Raw genomic sequence first — 16390 nt, forward strand, 5'->3', positions numbered from 1 at the left:
GTAGTCCTGTTCCCATGGTGCCAGCAGGCACAACAACTAAGGGCAAGTGCTGTTTCAGTGTGGAAAAGTAACTTTTCGGCAGATCAAATTGCTCAGTTGCCCCAAACTGCCGATTCCACTCGAAGGCTTCTGGTAACTGAACACGCTGCCGGCATGCACAACAACAAATGGATAAGTTGAGAAATGTGATGGCGATGAAGAGGCTTGCATTGCTGTGATGGACGTTAGGGCGAACTGATCATAACACTTGGAGTCCACTACAATCAGCAGAAAAAGTGCTTTTTATCTTTCACAAAAGCATCAGCATCTTGTGTATCTCAGCTCCCAGATCTCAGCCCAAATGAGCTTGCTGCGAGAGATTGGAACTATTTTGTTGGAAATGGGCCGTACTATCCTCTGATGATTTGCTAAAGTACGCTGGTACCCTTAGCTAACGTGTCAGCATCTTTAGCTTCTTGGGCTAGCCATACACTTATGGCTATGAAACAAATATAATTAATGAATCTTTTATAACATGCTCAATCCCGGAGACCAGTCTTTAAGCACAGCACCAGAATTCAAACCTTTGTTGATCTGCAATGTGTTGCTTCCAAGACAAACACGTTGCCCCTGAGCTATCCTCTAGGCTCAATATAGAGAAAACCCTTGTGTTGGATGATTTCTATGTGTAAATCATCCACCGAAAAGAGGCAGCACACTAGGCATCGACCCCATGTCCTGAAACGTGAACATAGAGACATTTATCAGGAGCTTCCTTTCCTCACAGAAACCCTACAAAGCCAACAACTATCAGTGAAGTGCACACGAAGTAGTGGCTAGCAGCATTTTGTCCCCCATTTAGAGCAAATTAGGAATGGGCCTGTCACTAATAACAGAAACATCCCCTGAGCATTCCAACAGAGCATAAAGTACCATAATGCCTTGTGCATTACTTCATTTGATGGTGGCCTTGCCACAGTTGAAGCTGGACAGAATGATTTTGGAAACATTATATTAGCATTCAAAGAAATATATATATATATATATATATATATATATATATATATATATATATATATATATATATATATACATATATATATATATATATATATATATATATATATATATATATATATATTAATTATGTATTGTTTAATTTTTTATTTGTGTTTTTAGTATACAAAATACATTTACACGATTTATTCATAAGAAAAAAAAAATCATATATTTCATACAGTATATAAACGTTATAAAACCTGCACTCAGTTTAAAGTTGTACTAAAATCCAGACACATCTTAACATTTTCTAAAAACCCACGTTATCAGTTAGCACATAGCTAGATTCAAAACCATATCCTTGCCACCAGTGATCACTTGCTGTAAATCATTAAAAATCTTTATAAAAAATGTCACTAAACCTAGGATTAGTGAGACTTGTGATGTTGTCATTAGAGTATCCCAAAAGTATTTAGAAACAACTGCTGAGGGTGAATGCACAAAGGAACCAAGAAATGATATCCGATCCAAAGAAGTTGAAGGACATTTCATTACCACATGTTTCAAAGTCTGTAAATCCTCAGTTTTACACAATTGACATTTCCGCAATTCCTTTGGGATACCAAGACTCGGACGAATCCTTTGCAATGTTAGTAGCAATTTGGTCTACATTTGAATTACCACCTGAGAAACCTCTATGTCGAAAAGATTTTCAAGTAAAGTTTAATGTTCTAATTCGAGGTATAATAAAGTGCATTATTACAATATATCTTAATTCTATGAAGGTCTTCCAAGTCTTTAATACATCCCATCGTTGGACTTTACGTTTCAAACCTACTTGGTAATCTGTACTCAAAATGGCCGACCCTTCCATAAAATGGATACAGGGATTCTTATAGTTTTGAAGAAAGACTCTCCCTCTATCATCTCGCCCAAATATGTCACCAAACTGGGTCTTTCCATGTTAAGGCATATTTATATTTTTCAGATGTTTGTCCTTTAGAAATACAAATACTTACATTTGTTTAAAGGTGAGGTTTTCTTTTCAAATATATTTGTTATTTCTAGGAATATCAAATCTCAGGGCCTTCCCAGAATTCATTACACCAACTATTGTGAAATGTAACCAGGAGCACACCACAGCTATATTCAGACATTTCCTTAATCAGTATCAATTTTTGTATCACACTGAAATACCTTAGCCACTGACACAATCTCATTCATTTGTCATTTAGATGTTGATGATACGAAACACTTCTGAGTTGACATTAAAGACAAACAAAGGCAGATTTATCTTGACAGAGTGTCTGGTAACAATGGCTACATTCCGAAGAATGTTCTCCCACTAAAGAAATAATGTGTCACAGACATGAGATGTCCATCCGTCCAGCCTGCCTGACATTAGAGTCAGGAAGCGAAGTATGCCAATTTCAGGTGCATATAATTTCACAGTTTGAATATGGAAAGGTTGAACTCACCCTTTATGATCCAAAGACTTAACTTATTTTTGTATTGAGGGGAACAATTGACTACTGGAATGTAATCCTAGCCGGGATAACCTAACCACAGGGTACTGCGCATTTTCCTGAGCTGGATTTTGGCTAATAATCATCTTCCTTGGTCCTCAATTTGACAAGCTAATCCACTTTTCTCATGGGAAATGTAAGGAACAAAACTAATATGGAGTACCTGGAAGTTGATAACTTTGGAGTAGGGAAAAAAAACACAGCCATGTTATTTGCCCTTGCCTTCAATATTATTCATCCACAACAGTATAATGTTCTGCTTAGATAATAAGCACATGCTTGGCTTACATCTAGAAAACTAAGACCGGAATAGGGTTGGGAGGACAGACATACGGCAAACATTCTTTTATTAAGTGGGGACTTGACTAAACCATGTTGAGCCGTTATAAATGTAGTCCTCCCTAGGTCCCCCCTAGGTTGACCTTAATATTTAACCAATATGCACCGAGCGCGGGGGCATTAGTGAGTCAGGTAATACCCCGGGGCCCATAGTTATAGGCCCGAGCGAAGCAAAGGCCTTAACGAAGGCCCCAGGGCACTACCCCACAGTGAGGGGCATATTGCTATTAGTACCCCGGCCCGCAAGACCGGGATATTAAAAGCATTTTTTTTCTGTCCCAAAATGCTGTGGCATTTCGGGACAGAAAAAAAAGTGATCAAGAAAATGTCTGCCCGGAAAGGGAAAACGGAGTCTGTTTTCCCTTTCCATGCTGCCTTCGGGATCGGACATGCTGGGAACAGAACTGTTCCCAGCGCATTCGGTCCTGAAAAAGGATAAATCAGAAGGTAAGCGGGGTTTGGAGGGCGGGGAAGGTGGTGAGGGGGTGTTAGGGAAAATTCTCCAGAATGGCTAATTTCCTTTACCTACTGAGTCTCTCAGCAGCTTTGCTGGATTTCTAGGATTTATTTTTTCACCTGTTAAGAGTGTGAGCCTTTTTTCCCACTCTTACATGTGTTTTGCTGTGTGTGTTTAATATTTTTGTGTTCATAGACTGTGGAGCTTCACCTACTCCATAGGCATCAATGTTTTACTGTGTGTTACACAGCACCTTTAGTGCAGTGACACTGGGTTGGCTTTTCAGACTTCCCACTTCAAACTCCATTTTCTTAGACTGACTACTGTCTCCCAGACCATGTAAAGTTGCCATTGACTTTATTAGTCTTTTTGAATTCACAGACCCAGGACAAACTATCTCACATAGAGTTCTGGAAAGGGCTAATAGTTATCTCTTTTTGTCTGTCTCTCATGGAACATTATTTTGTTCCCATTTCTTTAAGATTTGGCTGGTGGCCTCATTAGGTGCCTGAATGTCTGAGGGGGGCAAGATGTGAGGGAGGGGTTTGAGACTCCCTGTACAGGGTCTACTTGGGGACCCATGTCACACTCTGTATGATTGGCTGTGGTGACTGTCCCGCCAGGACAGCCACCCTGCTGTGTGATTGACAGCCAGGCTGTGTGAATGGGGGAAAACTGCATAAAAAGCAGGTCTCTGGTACTAGGAAGGCAGAGTCGCCACTGGATCGAGAGAACCGAAGAGAAGCTAAAAGAAGAGGACCACTACCACGACTAAACTTCCCAGTGAAGCCCTGCTGCGGGTCGGAATCTCCAAACTTCGACGACAGGGAAGATCTGCAAGGAATATTCTCCCCTTGAGCTGGTGGGACCAACCAGTTTGCCAAACTGCAAGCCAGGCCTCCCTCCTCTGGTCGAATTTGCTGTGCACATCTACAGTGAAGCAGATAGCCAGGAGGACAGACCCTCCTTGGGTTTTAAAGAGCGCGCCTTTTATTCGTTGCTTTGCTCTGGTGCTGGTTTCTTCTCAATGGCAGTGCAGGACCCTCCAGTCTTCCAACTTCATGTCAATCCGACAGTCGCTTCATGAACCGTGAGCCTGCATGACCTGCCAGAATCTTCTACCTCATATACAGCCTACTTCTTCATTTAAGGTAATGTTCTAACCCGGTTGTTCGTTGCATCTGACTGGAGTGAAAGTGTTTGAAATCTTTCGCCAATCCGAGGGCTTGTCCTTCTCTTCTCTTTTACGTAAAATTTCTTCCTACCAACTTCCTTTTGAACTCTTGGCAAAGACTTAACCGTGAACTACTCGGAACTGTGTGATCCTCTTCAAAGACTCTGGTCCATTGACTTTTGCTCAGGCCTCTTGATTTGATTTCCTCACCGTAGTAGCCTTTTCAAGATTGCCCTGCTTAGTTACTTGTTGGTGTTGCTTAATTTTGTATAACTTTGTCTTTCCTTCCCTTTTAAATTGCTGGAGTGCCATTTTGCTCACACTTCATTTTGAGCTTGACTTGTCCAGAATTTCATCAGGTGTTGTGTAGCATATTAAGAGTGTGATTTTTCTGCTGCTTTATGATAGTGAACTGTTCTTATAAATGATGGTGTAAATAAATGTATATTCTTTTACGCAGAAACCTTGAATCAGTGTTTGTTTGAACCATAGTAATTGTTGTCTTTTGTGTAATCTCTTGACTGCTCACTTTACTCTTGAGATAAGTCTGGCTGCTCAGCCATCGCTACCACTTTACTGTGTAGTTCAGGCTTGTAGAAAAGTTGAAATTGTACTTACACTTCTAGTCTTAATTGTGTGTAGTGTTCCCAAAGGGTACTGCATATGAATCTGCCTAACAGTTTGCTGGTCCAGATGTGTTTTTAAGCCCTCAACCCTGTGTGAGATCTGCTGTACACATGTCCATTATAGAGCTAAGCACTCATATGGGAACGAAGGCTACAGCACAGAGTCTACAAGAAGTTCAGAAAGGAAAACTCTACAATTACATTTTCACTATTGCACCAGCAAACATATGTTTCTATGTCATGATTGCTATTTGAAAGAAAACAAAAATACAATGGTGGTCATTACGAGTTGGGTGGTAAGGGGTTAACGGCGCCGGTGAAGGTGCCGGAGCCCTGAACCCCTTACCGCCCTATTACAAGGTCTCCTCGCGGGACCCAGTAAGGCCCCCTGGTAAAATCAGGAGTCCTTAGCGGGTTCCGTGAGCAGACCAAGGTGCTAACAACGGGCTCGTTATTAACGGGACCGTTGTTAGCACCCTCCCCATTCCCATTGAGCCTGTAGGGTATTTTGTGAAGATTTGGGGACTGACGGTATTTTCTTACCGCCGAAAAATAACTTAGCAACAATCACTCCTTGTATTCAGATTGGGCCATGTACAACAATAATACAGTGGACATGCATTATTTCAGCACACAGACATGCGTATTTGGTATGCGTGGTTGGTATGCGTGGTTGGTGGTATTTTGGTGAGCATAATTCCCTTGTTTTATTTGTGGCCCCAATATCCAGAACCCCTTATTTTTGCTTAGATTTTTCGTGTAATCACTAGAGAGACCTCGGGCTTGCATTTCAGGAACACCACATTTTCATTTTTAGTGTGCCACCATGGGCAATTTCTCTCTGTCTTATCTACGGCAGCGAGCTATCATGTGGTATTTTCACTATCTTATGTAGGGTAGTGAACTATGTCCCGGGCCTCCCTTTTTGCCGACTCATAGACCTCCGACAAACTACAACACACACAGTTAGTTATAATTGCTCATACTGAATTACATTGTGCACCCGGCTGCAGCAAATTTGACGTTTAGCTACCTTGAAAATGACAATTGCACTGTCTAAACATCTCCCCACATCATCAGCACTGTATTGGTAAATATAAAACACACCACCCGTCTGCTTTCAAATATTTGTGTGTATTATAAAAGTTGCATTTAAACACGATCTCACTCTTTACAGAAATAAATAAAATAGCACAGTAACAGCATTGTCTGTGATACACTGAAAAGAGAGTGGCGGAGACAAGAACTCAATTTGCAACATTAAACATGTGATTAAAGCACAGGAATCTCCTTTCCTACACTGACTGAATATTCTCGTACACACTCAGCCCCCACACTTCTGTAATTACCTTATCTGTTCAGCATGAGTTTTCTTCAGCTGTTCTCTTTCTGAATTTGGCTCCCTTGAAGATTAACCCCAGTGAAAACAAGCGTCTTTCGTTCGCAAACCGGGGTTATTGCCTGGAATTCTCAGCTTTTGCAGCAGGAATGCTTCAGCGAGGAAACAGGTCCTTCTCCCAGCTCTGCCAAATCCCGACTGTCCTCCCCCTCTCCTCAAGCTTGCCCAGCAAAACTCTCATCACTGCCTCTAGCATGATACTTGCTATGACGCTGCTCCAATCAGAAATCAATCATGCCATCTCCTCCCTCACTACACAATGGCTCATTTCTACAGTAATTATTTGTAACCAACTGATTTCCTGTTCCTTCGAGCCCATTTGCTTCCTGTAGTTATGTGGACAGAGCAGCAGAGAAAAAGAAAAAAATGAATGTGCATTTAAAAGTTCACTTTCAGAGTAGGCCTAATTCTGCAGTGGAGACACATTTTTATTAGTGGGTTATGTTAAATGCAGCTTTATTAGTCAGGTTATTTATTAATAATGTTAGTTATTAATTTTCAAATGTGTCTCTTGCACCATAGGCATTTCAGGTGAAAAATAGTGTGCATTTTTCAATGTGCACGTGTGCTTTTAACTGTAAAAATAGATTTGCATCTTATATGTTAAAATCGTTTTTGACTGAATAGCCTGTCTTTACTTATATGTCCATGTTAATCTGTCAACACATATAGCAATGCACCACACCCATGTGGTGGTGCTGCATCAAAAATGTTGCTACCTGTGCAGTAGTGCTGTACTCTGTGCTGTAACACGCCAAATATCGTTACATATACCCTCCTTTTGTTTTTAGAACTTGGCTACAATCCAAGCCAATTCCTAAAAACAACTTGTTCTTTTTTTTCTTTTAAAATGCATGTGTATTGGGATATCTTTCTCTTCCTGACGTACCTAGTAAAATCAGTAACATTTTCATTTTTACTGATAGCACAACCAACCATCCACCCATGATTAGCACCAGGACAGCCAAACCCACTATTGAGCGTTCCCCCCAGGTTCCCCAATTAAATCTTTCCACTTCTATTATCCCCAGATTACTAATTGTAATATTGTTTTTTCTCAAATACATTTTTATAACATGTCTTTCTTTGTGATTCAATAAATATTCCACATCCGGATCTATTGGAAAATAATCCCTTTGAAAAAAATCAATATTTTCCACTTGGCTTTCCCAAACATCATTTGTTACATGAAACAATGTTAACCCCCCAATTGACACAATTGTATCCTTTGGAACCTGTAAATAAAAAACATTATATTTCACATGTTTAACCACGTATGTTCCATGGTTTAAATGTACTACCATCATGTTCTTTAAACAGGTGCTGACCAACCATTTACCTCTAACCATCTTAGCCTGTGCCATTTCTTCACTCCCCATATTGCTAATAATCACTTCACATCCCTCTGATATACTTGGGTCAGATTTCAAACCACAAATAGCATCTGTGGCATTAGGAACAAACAGTTTACCTGGACACATATAATTTTGTTCTTTAAATTTTACACATGTTTCCAGGTTTGGTATTAAATAAACTTCAGGTTCCCATGACTGAAATGCCACCACTTCTGGAGTCTTAATCTTAATACATTTGTCCTCTTGCCAAAATCCCACGTTGTGTACCCACTTCGTTTGGTGAATAAGTTCAGGGGCTACATATGGGATGCATAGCAAAAATCCGATCTCTAGTCTTTCCAAGTCCACATATAACGGCATTGCATTACTCATATAATTCGTTAATAGTCTATCAACAGGACTCATTATGTTCAATATTTCATTTAAAGTTCTGTCATGCTTAAGTATTATTTTAGTCGCCCGTTGCATTACATCCGCTTGTTCATTTAGAATGATTGCAGTTTCATTTATGAATCTTACTTGTTCATCCAGTCCCCCTCTAATTCCATCTAATGTTTTTTGTATTATTTCTAGGTCAATACTCAGTTGTTGCGCTTTAGTACTCAGTGTTCCTACCGAAATAGAATTGGCTGTTGATATTGTGGTACCTATTATGGCTCCAACTATAGACATTACCAATGATATCGCGAGCATCACCGCACCTCTCTTTCCTCTCTTCTTCTTAATGTCTGCTGAATTCACAAATGTTTTTTCCAATTGCATTAATATATCTCTTATTGACTGCTTAGTGTCCTCTTTTCTTATTTCCAGCCACTCTTTAGTCTGTTCAATCTTAATTCCGGTATTGTTCAAGTGTTTTTCAATCAAAATCTCAGGATTCAATGGTATGTATATATTTCAGAAAATCATCCTTCTATCGCTCATGATGAATCCTGGTGCCTCTTCCACCGCGATACCAGATGCTGGTCCAGGTTCAATGACAACCTGTGCTTCTGAATTCTTGAAGATCCCTCCAAATATCATCATCATTAACCATATCATCGGTATCATCTTCAATGCTGATCGCTTTGCAGCCTTGGTCTTCACCCCTCTTTGGGGCTTTCCCGGAATCCGTCCACGTGGGCTCCAGGACTCCATCGTCTCCCGTGGGCTCTGATCTCGGAACCTCCGACCAAATAATTTTAATTTTCTAAATCAAATAGAAAATAAACAAATTAAGTACATAGCACAATACTAACTTCACCCTTTTGCCAAAAATAAAACATGCTTGGTAAAAATATTTCGTTTTTTGTTTTTTTTCTGAAATTAAACACAAGTTAAAAAGAAAACAAGCACATATAAAACAGCATTCAATATTTAATACATTTTCTCTCTGCACACCAACCATGAGCTTCCATTATATATATTTATTTATTTATTATATATTTTTACATATATTACAGTGTTTATGTGCCATTATAACAATCAACTTTTTAACTTCTTTGTCACTGCCTCATGATTGTACCCATTTATTTTCTCTTTTTGTGTTCAAGGGACTTTATCTGTTTCTACATGCTCAAGCTGCCTGATCTCATGTCTGGGAGGGCATGGTTTGATTTGATTTACATGGACAAACTGCTCTATTGCCGTTTCACCTTCATTTTTCAAAATTTTATAAACTACAGGAGAGACCTTATCTATAATTCGAAATGGCCCCTGCCAGGATGCTAGAAATTTAGAATTTTTCTGTTTACTTTTTCCAAAATGAAACTTGTACACCTGATCCCCTACACTGTATTCCTTTACTGATGTCTTTTTGTCATAATAAGACTTTGCACTGTCAGCAGCTCTTTCCAGATTTCTCTGCACAAAAGCAAATGCATGTTGCAAATGCCTCCTCAGTTCATCAATATATTCATGAACTGTGGATGCACTCACAAGTGCCTGTTCATGGGTTCTGTATAGTAGGTGTTGTGGTAACACCATTTTCCTACCTGTCAAGACCTCATGGGGGCTAACACCTGTTGCTTTGGCAGGAGTTGATCTGATTGCCATTAAAACCAACGGTAAACGTAAATCCCAGCTGGAACCTGCTTCTGCCACAAATTTCTTTAAAATATCTACAACAGACCTATTGCTTCTTTCAACTGTACCTGAAGACGCTGCCCGATATGCGATATGTAGTTTCCTTTTCACACCTAGTATTTGCCATACCTTACTCATTAGAGTACTTGTGAAATGACTTCCTCTGTCTTTGTGGCAACCCAAACCTTGAGAACACATGGTTCACCAGCAATGTGGCTGCTGTTTGCGCACTACAATCTGGTGCAGGAATGCATTCAATCCACTTCGACATCAAACATACCACACTCAAAATATAATGGCTTCCCCTACTCGACCTTTTTAAAGGACCTACATAGTCTATTTGCAAATCTGACCATGGGAGAGTTAGGCCTCTTTTCATCAATGGTGCTCTATTCATTGGTGAAGCAGGTTTAAATTGGGCGCATACTAGACATCCTCTAGTATATAATTCCACATCTTGGGACATATGTGGCCAGTAAGCATAATCTTTTAGTATTTCTAATGTTTTTTGTGAACCTCTATGGCATGCAGTTATGGCATCATGTGCATGGTGTAGCATTAGCCCTCTGAATGAAAGGGGTACTACCCACTGTATTTGTCCTGTTATGGACTCTCTAATCATGAGTCCATCCTGTAATCTAATTCGTGTTTTGTTCTTTAATAGCACCCTCAACTCTTCTTTTCTCATACAATCATTTTCTGTTAAAGAATTTTGTTCGGGATCTATCAAATGATTATAATAGATTCCCAAAATTCGATCATTCTTTTGTGCCTCAATCAAATCTTGGTCTGGCGCGTCATGACTCCACTGCACCACCGGTTGATCTACCTCCTTTGGTGCTTTAGAACGTGTCACTGCATCAATCTGTATTTCACCCAGTAAATCATCAATAGGTAGCAATTCTCCCATCACAGCCCCAATCTTAGCCAGGGGGTCTGCCTTATCTTTTCCCTCCTTATCCTCTCCTGGTGTTTTTAAATGCCCACACATTTTTCTCCAGTATATTGTTAAATTATTCTCTGACACCAATTTGTCTATGGCTTGTATCATTTTTCCATGTTTAAGTGGCTTTTTGTTGTATGTAACCATGCCTCTTGCTTTCCAACCAGGCAAATACTCCACAAAGCTATTCCGTGCATAGTCAGAATCAGTCACCAGGACAATTTCACTGAACTTTTTATCAACTGCAGTAGCAATTGCTTTATAAATGGCTGCCAATTCCGCCACCTGACTGCTCCTATCTCCAATCCTCATCCCTATACTGGGGACACCTTCACATTTCAACCAGACATTTCCTATTCCTGCCACTAATTGTTTATTACTGTCATTTTCAATGTGAAAAGCACACCATCCACATATACAGTTGGCAAATCCTTGCATGTTTTTTCATCAAAAGCTTTGTGTGGTGATTGTTCAAATTCCTGCAAACTAGTTTCCACTTCCATTTCATTTGGTATTTGTTCAGCTGCACAGTCATGTAAGTCAGCTAACCCTTGAGCAATTGGGTTCTTTTTATTTTGTCCATATCTCACTTCTACGGGAAAACCTTGTAATGCCAGCGTCCATGAAGTGATTCTGGATTGCGCTAGATTACCTGATCTAATTCTTTTACTCTCTAAAAATTGCAAAGGTTGATGATTTGTTTCAATAATCACCTTTTCTCCCTGAACAATGGGGCGGAAATGTTGTAGCGCCCACACAGTGGTTAATAGGGCCTTTTCACATTCATTAAATTTCATTTCAACTTGGGAAAATGCCTTACTTGCATATGCAATGGTTTTGTGATTCAAATCGTGTTTTTGTGATAACACTGCTGACATACAATGTTCAGAAAAACCTATTTCTATTAAGAAATCCCTGTCCTTTATGGGGTATGCTAAACATGGTGCCTTTACAAGACATTCCTTTAATTTAGCCACTGCATCAGACTGCTCTTTTTCCCATTTCCAGGGAGTATTCAGTTTAAGCAGTTTAGTCAATGGTTGAGTGATTTCTGCATAATTTTCAATGAACTTTCTGTTATAGCCTGTCATCCCTAATAAACTTTTTACTCCTTTCACATTTTTAGGATCTTTTAATCTTTGTATAGCCTCTATTTTCTTCTTTTGTGGATTTAGCCCATGTTCAGTCACTTCATGCCCTGGAAAGTTCACTTTTTTCTTGCACCATTGTGCTTTTTGCAAAGATACTTTGGCGCCTGCTTTCTGCAATTGGCCAAGTACATGTCTTATTTCATCAAAATGGCTTTTCAGGCTTTCATTTTTTATCAGGACATCGTCCACATAAACTATTGTTCCTCTTTCCGCTGCATCCGGCATGGCCTTTCTCAAAAATATGCCAAATTCACTCCCACTATTGATGTACCCGAACGGAGCTCTAAGCCAGGCATATTGAGTCCTGTCAAATGTAAAGGAAAATAAATGTTGTATCTCCTCTGCCAATGGCACGCACCAATATCCAGAGGTGAGATCTAATGTGGTAAATACATTTGAACCATCTTCCTGAGCTAGGCCCTGATCAATGAATGTCAGTGGCCATCTAGATACTGGTACTCTTTTATTTAACTCTCTCAAGTCTGCACACAGCCGCCATTGACCATTTGGCTTTAACACACCTAAAATAGGTGTATTGGATGTGCTATGAATGGGCCTGATGATTCCCCACGATTCCAAATGTTTAATAATCTCTGCCAATGATTCTAAACATGCCAGCGGTAGTCTATACTGGCGTACAAACACTGGATTTCTGCTACACCCTTCTGGTAGTGTGGCCACATGTAAATCAGTTAAACCATAAATCATAAGCATCTTTTGCAAATACATCCTTAAACTCCATAAATATCTCCCTCAGATTGTCCCTATCTTCATTGCTTTCACACGCATTCGCTAAGGGGATCTGCTCTTCTACCATTTCGGAAAATTCTGGAAAATCTCCTGGTAAGGGAATCTCAGCGCTTTCCTCTAACTGTGTGGCTGTGTCTTTTTATAAAGCTGCCACTTTTAAATATTTTGGCATATCAGCTTCCACTTCAATGGGCTGATTTTCTGTTTCATTTTCATTTAAATTAAATATTATGCAATCCTCTTGATAGCAGCACACTGTCTCATTTGAATCATAAGGATACACAGAATGAATTTTAAATATTCCTTTGGGCTGAGAGTCCAGGTGTTCTGGCAACTCACCCTTGGCATCTACATACTTTTCAGGTATATTTCCAATCACCATGTTATTTAAATCTGCCGTATAATGTGATTTTTGTATGGCCATTCCAAATGGGGAGTTTTCCTCTAAATGAATATCCTGACAACCTTTATTATTTACCATAATTTTTACAGATCTTTCACCAATATCTACTACCAATGGAATGTATTCATAATCCAGGCCTTGCTGTTTTATGGATTCATTCAGGCATACAAATGCATCAGAGCCTTTCATCTGCTGTCCATTTTTGCAATTCAGTGTTATTGCAAACTGTTTTGTAAATGCAGGAATAATAGTATCTTTCCTCATTTGTAATTCGATTGCATAAGGAACCAGTTGTGCACAATGATAAGCCCTTCTTTTGTCTTCAAATTCAGGTGCCGGACCACCTAGGCGTGACCATATTTTTTGATTAAGGAAATCTAACACCATACACATTCTGTGCATGATGTCATTGCCCATGTAAAATTCATTTTGTGCTCCACTCACTATCCATACATTATGGTAAATTGTTTTCTGCCCAATGCTAATTTTAAGCATGCATCTGCCTGCAATTCGGTTTTCAAAGTCTGGACTGTCCAACCCAGAAACATATTGGTTTTTAATCCTAAATCTCGGGATTTCTTCCCTCTCCATTATTTTTTGCAACAATTTCTCATTAATGAAACTCCTTTCATGTTCAAGTGCTAAAGTGGCTTTTAATGTTTTAAAATAGTCATTTATACCAACATGAACCCATGGTTGCTCATCTTCCATGTGTATTTCTGCCAGAGTGGTAATGTGTTTTTCTGAATCTGTTTTAGGAGCAATATTCTGTTTGCATGTTTTCTCTTTTAAATAAAAACGTAATGTGTGCTCATCTATGACAGTCTGCCAATTTTTCCTTGGGTCCAAGTATATTTGTACAGGTAGTTTTTCATTGTCGCTCTGCATTTTGTCTTGACACATTAATATAACAGTGACACTAGGTATGCAGTTATTCTGGAGATATACCTCCACAGCATCATTTGTTTTGGCAACGGTGTGACATTCATTTATATTGCTGTTTTGTGATTTTAGTTTCTTAGGCCTCAATGGTTTTTTGGTTAAGGACCACAGCACTCCATTCACCCCATCTATTAGAGGAGACAATCTTTTCAGGCAATCTGTCCCCATCAGAAATGGAATTTCACAAATAGATGTGATCAATACCTCTTGTTTCATTCTGTGCTTTCCTATTTTTATGTCCACCTCAGTTACACCTATGATGGGCACCTCCTCCCCATTAAAGTTATGCACTGGGCCTTGATTTTCCTTCACTGTGATCTGACTCTGTGGGGGTCTCCCTTCATTGATACTCTTTACCAGCTCCTTGGACATAATTGTGGCCTGTGCGCCAGTGTCAATCATGGCAAAGGTGTGGCATTTTTCCTCTACAGTAATGGGTGCATAATATCTGTCCTGAATTCTTCAGGTGATTGACTTGTACCCTCCTTTTGAGTATTTCCTTTTTCTGTCTGTGTTTGTTCATTGTTTTGCTTGCCCAGGGAAGGATCTATAGTATACCCACTTACTCCCTGTTCACTGGTATTCCCCATGCATGAGTCATTTTTCTTAAATCTATCCCTTTGTTCTTTTGGAATTCCTAATGTTTCTTTTTCATTTGTACAAATCTTTACTGTTTTATTTAGCTCTAGGTTAAACCGTACCTCTTTGTTAGAAGTATTTGCACTTTCTGTCACAAGTTCATTTACTGGCACTTTCACATTTAATCCATTAGGCATCTCAGAGTCGTTATGCAAAATTATATCAGAGCAATCTGTCATTTTGGCACTGCAGTTATCATGAGTACTTAGTCACTTTTCGGAAGCCCCCCGGTCATTGCTATGGCCATCAGCCCCCTCTTTGGAAGGTTGTTTTTGTGCTGTACAGAGCTTTCCTATTTGCTCAGCTAACATTTTCACTTGGGCCTCAAGGCACTGGAACCTTTCCATCTCTCTAGGATCCTCTTTCTGTGGTCTAGATCGATATTGGTTTTTTTCCCCCTGATTGGATCTATTCTGATACCTCTCAGGTGATTGATGTCGGTTGGGATGGTTTCTGAACTCTTGATTCATTTGTGGAGGGGAGCGGGTTGCACCCATCCTTTGATTATAGTCCCCTGGTGGGGAATCATTGTACTAACGTGGATTGTAGTTCACGTTTTGCCTCATGCCCTGTCTCTCAGATTGTGGGTACTGGCCCTTAGGTTGATTTCCATTATCAGTAAATCGATCCACATATCGGGGCCTATCCTGATTACCATATATCATGGTGTTGGGATCAAATCTGCTCTGTGTCCCCAATGATTGGTAGGGACCATCATTTCTTTGATCTTGATTTTGTCTCTGGTTATTGTTCATACCTGCCATATCAGGCCGATATCCTACCCGGGGCCTGTCCCCTAAATACCTAGGGCTGATGTAGCTCTCTCTATTACTAGGATCATGTGATTGGAACATTGGTACAGGAAATGGCGATCTTTGTTGATTACCCCTTTGTTCAGGTGTCACATTATTTTTACCTTGGCTTTGAGCAGACTCAAGGGACATTTTGGCTGACCTGATTTCCATTACTGTGGCTGAGGGTTCTTTAGATTTAGGTCTAGTATCTTTCATTTTATCACTTTCTCTACCCTGACAATAGAGTACCTCATATAGTTTTGTGCTTTGATGTACAATCCATTCAAGGGACTTGTCACGGTCAAATTCATGGACCAATTGGGATATGATGTCTTTCTGTAGCCCATAGAAGTATGCAGTTTTAAACTCATTGGAATTTGAGTCAAAAGATACGTCAAAGCGAGAAAATGCTCTTTTTAAGTTTTGTAAAAATTGGCGAGGGGATGTATTAGGTCCAGCAGTAATTGTGTAAGCGACTTTCTTTGCCTCCTGCAATGACTGGAAAGGAGAGAAATGACGCCTAATTTACTTTTCAAACTCCAACCAGGTCATATTCTGCTGTTCATTTAATCCCCTTATGATGCTGGCCGTCGGGGCATCTAAAGTTAAATGAAAATATTGTCTGTACTGTTCCTTAGGTATCTGGAGTGCTTTAAAAATGTCATGCATCGCTTCTAAGTGATCCTCAATGCAGCATTCACCTCCCTTTTTAAATGGTTTGATCAGGGCTTTAATGGATTTCATTATTTTTATGGGGCTACTTGTTGCAATGCATGGAATTGCACTATTTTGTGATTCAATCCTGTTTTCAGGTGTATGAGATTGGTGGCTGACCCCAATGGGAGTATCA

This window comes from Ambystoma mexicanum, chromosome 4p, assembly GCF_040938575.1.
Source record: "Ambystoma mexicanum isolate Mex_15411 chromosome 4p, UKY_AmexF1_1, whole genome shotgun sequence".
Classification (NCBI taxonomy): Eukaryota; Metazoa; Chordata; class Amphibia; order Caudata; family Ambystomatidae; genus Ambystoma; species Ambystoma mexicanum.